The sequence below is a fragment of the Ascaphus truei genome, chromosome 14, assembly GCF_040206685.1.
Source record: "Ascaphus truei isolate aAscTru1 chromosome 14, aAscTru1.hap1, whole genome shotgun sequence".
Classification (NCBI taxonomy): Eukaryota; Metazoa; Chordata; class Amphibia; order Anura; family Ascaphidae; genus Ascaphus; species Ascaphus truei.
The window spans coordinates 11,316,912-11,322,919 of record NC_134496.1 but is presented as its reverse complement, the minus strand read 5'-3'; positions in this window follow the sequence as shown (position 1 = coordinate 11,322,919).

Here is a 6,008-nt window from a genome sequence, read left to right as displayed (position 1 = left end):
GCTGAAATATGGAAGAAATGGCCCAGTCTGTAATCCTGATGGCTTTCTTGTCATAATCTTTAAGTAAGTGTCAATATTTTGCTGTTATTTGTACATTTTTGTGTGTTCACCTTTATCAAGGAATAAATTACATTTTATCATATCTAAGTCTCGTCCCAGTTCAAACCCAGGTATATATATATTTATATATATTTTTGGTGTAAATTACAGCCTGTCATAAACTACTGTGACAATATGCACCTGGATTAAAAACTGGTTAAAGGACAGACAACAGAGGGTTGTCATAAATGGAACATTTTCAGGTTGGGCTAAAGTCGTGAGTGGAGTATCTCAGGGATCAGTACTGGGACCCCTGCTTTTTAACATGTTTGTTGCTGCGCCCCCTGTCTGCTCTCCCCTGGTGCTCGACCCCATGTACCTTAGTGCGGCGTCAAATGATGCTTTGTCATTTGATGCCGTGTTGCCATGGAGACGTGTCCCAAAGCCGAGTTGAGTAAGTTGAGTTGCAGAGGCCTCGCGCGATCCCCCGGCATTTAATTTAAATGCATTGGGTAAGGGTGCCGGGCCTCTGCAGCCGCCGCGCCCCGGAAGAATCACTCCCCAGTGTGCGCACCCCTGCTCTAGGTGACCTAATAGCATCTCTTGGGTTCAAATATCACCTCGATGCTGACGACACACAAATTTACTTTTCAACCCCTGACCTTACACCTGCTGTTCAGACCAAAGTTTCTGAATGTCTCTCTGCGATATCATCCTGGAAGGCCTCCGTTAACTTAAAATTAACATGGCAAAAACAGAGCTCTTCATACTTCCTCCCAAACCTGGCCTTACTACCTCCTTCCACATTACTGTTGGAAGTACCATCATTCATCCAGTAGCCCAAGCACGCTGCCTAGGGGTCACACTCGACTCCTCTCTCATATTCAAAAGGTAACTAAAACCCGTTGTTTTTTCCTCTTTAATATTACAAAGATACGCCCTTTCCTCTGTTGCTCAACTGCTAAAACTCTGACTCAGGCCCTCATTCTCTCCCGTCTTGATTACTGTAACCTCCTGCTGTCCGGCCTTCCTGCCTCTCACCTGTCTCCCCTACAATCTATCCTAAATGCTGCTGCCAGAATCACTCTACTCTTTCCTAAATCTGTCTCTGCATCTCCCCTGCTAAAATCCCTCTCCTGGCTTCCTATCAAATCCTGCATCTCGCACTCAATTCTCCTCCTCACTTTTAAAGCTTTACGCTCTTCTGCCCCTCCTTGCATCTCAGCCCTAATTTCTCGTTAAGCATAGGGTGACCAGATTTTGAAAATGAAAAAAAGGGACACACAATTTTTTTTTTTTTATATTAACAGTTTATTTATTGTATTATCCCTGAAGGCGTAGGTACGCTGAAACGCGTTGGATTATTGAATATTGATTTTTAATACACCAGAGGCTCTTCTAGTGGGTAGATGCCCGCTGAGAGTCAAGCTAAAGATTGCATAAACCAATGGACTCTAGCCTGTCTGACTGGGTGGACACAACGAGGGGTGCTCAGAGCATCCGGTAGCCCGCCCCCTGACAACGGAAGTGCGTAGTGGTGTGGCAGGAGGGAGGAAGCTGACTCCCAGCAGGACGCCTGGATACCAGCAGCCGAACCCCAGACGGCAGCGCGACACCCCCCGAGTGGGAACACCCAAGGGACGAGCGCAGCAAAGGGAGAGGCAGTGGCAGCAACATCGGTTCCTGAATCGGCTCCTGAGTATACGTGCAGCACCATTGATTCGGGGGGGGGACCTACCTTGTGCTAGAGTGGACAGCCCAGGTTTACAGCCATACCGGGCCATCTTCTCTCAACACCCACACAGGCAAAAGTTTTTTTGTTCTTTTATTCATCTTTAGTTATTTAGTATAACCTCATTGTTACATACTGTGCTGTCTCTTTAGTGTATAACAAACTTATTGCTGTTTGTTTATTCTTGTCCTCCATTACATCTGCTGTTTACCATTAGCGCTCCTGTTTCTCTTTTTGTTTGTTTTATTTATTGTATTACACTTATACTTTACTACCATTAGTCCTTGTTACGTGCGTGTGTGTGTGTGTGTGTACCTCACTAATCGAACAAAAAAATGTGAATGATTCTGAACCCATTAACCAGTGTCAGGATGCCGCCTCTTCACAATTTTTAAAGCAGCAATCCCACCTGAGATCTTACTTGATCCGCAGTCCCTCAAGGTACTATACTGGAGGGGAGGTGTTCCCTACCTGTCTTCCGATGTCTCCCGTGTGAAACGAGAGTCAGATCTGGAAGAAAGCAGAATAGGTTATTTTGGTGTAGGTATACAGCAGTTAAGATAAGACATAGAGAGTGGGTGACAGACTGAGTGAGTGAGACAGAGAGAGACAGTGACAGAGAGACAGTGACAGAGAGAGAGAGACAGTGACAGAGAGAGAGAGACAGAGAGAGACAGTGACAGAGAGAGACAGTGACAGAGAGAGAGACTGACAGTGACAGAGAGAGAGACTGACAGTGACAGAGAGAGAGACTGACAGTGACAGAGAGAGAGACTGACAGTGACAGAGAGAGAGATTGACAGTGACAGAGAGAGAGAGACTGACAGTGACAGAGAGAGAGAGAGACTGACAGTGACAGAGAGAGAGAGAGACTGACAGTGACAGAGAGAGAGAGAGACTGACAGTGACAGAGAGAGAGACTGACAGTGACAGAGAGAGACTGACAGTGACAGAGAGAGAGACTGACAGTGACAGAGAGAGAGACTGACAGTGACAGAGAGAGACAAAGAGACAGACATTGACAGAGAGAGACAGACAGTGACAGAGAGACAGACAGTGAGAGCGAGAGAGAGACAGTGCCAGAGAGAGAGACAGTGCCAGAGAGAGGAGAGAGAGAGACAGTGCCAGAGAGAGAGACAGTGCCAGAGAGAGAGACAGTGCCAGAGAGAGACAGTGACAGTGCCAGAGAGAGACAGTGACAGAGAGAGAGAGACAGTGACAGAGAGACAGTGACAGAGAGAGACAGTGACAGAGCGAGACAGTGACAGAGAGAGAGACAGTGAGAGAGAGAGTGAGAGAGTGACAGAGAGAGACAGTGACACAGTGACAGGAGGACAGAGAGACAGGAGGACAGAACAGAGAGACAGAACAGACAGACAGAGGACAGAGAGACAGAGGACAGAGAGAAAAACAGAGAGACAGATGACAGATGAGAGACAGAACAGAGAGGACAGAGACAAAGGACAGAGACAGAGAGACAGACAGGGAGAGAGAGAGGGAGACACAGAGAGAGAAAGAGGGAGATAGAGAGAGAGGGAGACAGAGAGAGAGAGACAGAGAGACAGACAGAGAGAGACAGAGAGAGAGGACTGACTGCCTGACACTTGGCTGGGTGGGTGGGTGACTGACTGCCTGACACTTGGCTGGGTGGGTGACTGACTGCCTGACACTTGGCTGGGTGGGTGACTGCCTGACACTTGGCTGGGTGGGTGACTGACTGCTTGACACTTGGGTCGGTGGGTGGGTGACTGCCCGACACTTGGGTGGGTGGGTGACTGCCTGACACTTGGGTGGGTGGGTGACTGCCTGACACTTGGGTGGGTGGGTGACTGCCTGACACTTGGGTGGGTGGGTGACTGCCTGACACTTGGGTGGGTGGGTGACTGCCTGACACTTGACTGTCTGACACTTGGGTGGGTGGTTGGTTGACTGCCTGACACTGGCTTGACTGCCTGACACTTGGGTGGGTGGGTGACTGCCTGACACTTTGACTGCCTGACACTTGGGTTGGTGGGTGGGTGACTCCCTGACACACATTGGGTGTGTCACTGCCTGACACTTGGGATTGACTGCCTGACACTTGAGTGGGTGGGTGACTGCCTGACACTTGGGTGGGTGAGTGACTGCCTGACACTTGACTGCCTGACACTTGGGTGGGTGACTGCCTGACACTTGACTGCCTGACACTAGACTGCCTGACACTTGACTGCCTGACACTTTGACTGCCTGACACTTGACTGCCTGACACTTGACTGCCTGACACTTTGACTGCCTGACACTTTGACTGCCTGACACTTTGACTGCCTGACACTTGGGTGGGGGGGGGGGGGGTGGCTCCCTGACACACATTGGGTGTGTCACTGCCTGACACTTGGGATTGACTACCTGACACTTGGGTGGGTGGGTGACTGCCTGACACTTGGGTGGGTGGGTGACTGCCTGACACTTGGGTGGGTGGGTGACTGCCTGACACTTGACTGCCTGACACTTGGGTGGGTGGGTGACTGCCTGACACTTGGGTGGGTGGCTGACTGCCTGACACTTGGGTGGGTGGGTGACTGCCTGACACTTTCTGACTGCCTGACACTTGGCTTGACTGCCTGACACTTGGGTTTTGGGTGGGTGACTGCCTGACACTTGGGTGGGTGGGTGGGTGACTGCCTGAAACTTGGGTGGGTGGGTTACTGCCTGACACTTGGGTTGGTAGGTGGGTGACTCCCTGACACACATTGGGTGTGTCACTGCCTGACACTTGGGTGGGTGACTGCCTGACACGTGGGTGAGTGACTGACTGACACGTGGGTGGGTGACTGACTGACACGTGGGTGCGTGGGTGACTGACACGTGGGTGCGTGGGTGACTGACTGACACGTTGACTGACTGACTAACACGTGGGTGGGTGACTGACTGACACGTGGGTGGGTGACTGACTGACACGTGGGTGGGTGGGTGGGTGACTGACACGTGGGTGCGTGGGTGACTGACACGTGGGTGCGTGGGTGACAGACTGACACATGGGTGGGTGGGTGACTGACTGACACGTGGGTGGGTGACTGACTGACACGTGGGTGGGTGGGTGACTGACTGACACGTGGGTGCGTGGGTGACTGACACGTGGGTGCGTGGGTGACAGACTGACACATTGACTGATTGACTGACACGTGGGTGGGTGACTGACTGACACGTGGGTGGGTGGGTGACTGACTGACACATGGGTGGGTGGGTGACTGACTGACACGTGGGTTGGTGACTGACTGGTTTGACTGACTGACACGTGGGTGGGTGGTTGACTGACTGACACGTTGACTGACTGACTGACACGTGGGTGGGTGACTGACTGACACGTGGATGGGTGACTGACTGACACGTGGGTGGGTGGGTGACTGACTGACACGTGGGTGGGTGACTGACTGACACGTGGGTGGGTGACTGACGGACACGTGGGTGGGTGACTGACTGACACGTGGGTGGGTGACTGACTGACTGACACGTCGGTGGGTGACTGCCTGACACGTGGGTGGGTGACTGCCTGACACGTGGGTGGGTGACTGACTGACACGTTGACTGACTGACACGTTTGACTGACTGACACGTGGGTTGACTGACACGTGGGTGGGTGACTGACTTACTGACACGTGGGTGGGTGACTGACTGACACGTGGGTGGGTGGATGACTGACTGACACGTGGGTGGGTTACTGACTGGTTTGACTGACTGACACGTGGGTGGGTGACTGACTGACATGTGGGTGGGTGGGTGACTGACTGACACGTGGATGGTTGTGTGACTGACTGAAAAGGTGGGTGGGTGGGTGACTGACCGACTGACACGTGGGTGGGTGGGTGACTGACTGACTGACACGTTGACTGACTGACAAGTGGGTGGGTGGGTGACTGACTGACACGTGGGTGGGTGACTGACTGACACGTGGGTGGGTGACTGACTGGTTTGACTGACACGTGGGTGGTTGGGTGACTGACACGTGGGTGGGTGACTGACTGACACGTGGGTGGGTGACTGACTGACACGTGGGTGAGTGGGTGACTGACACGTGGGTGGGTGACTGACAGACACGTGGGTGACTGGGTTGGTGTCTGTATACACAATGTCACTGATACACACAGATACTGGGAGGGGGCAGTCACACACACACTGGGGGGGCAGTCACACAGAGACTGGGAGGGGGGGCAGTCACACACAGACTTGGAGAGGGGGCAGTCACACACAGACTGGGAGG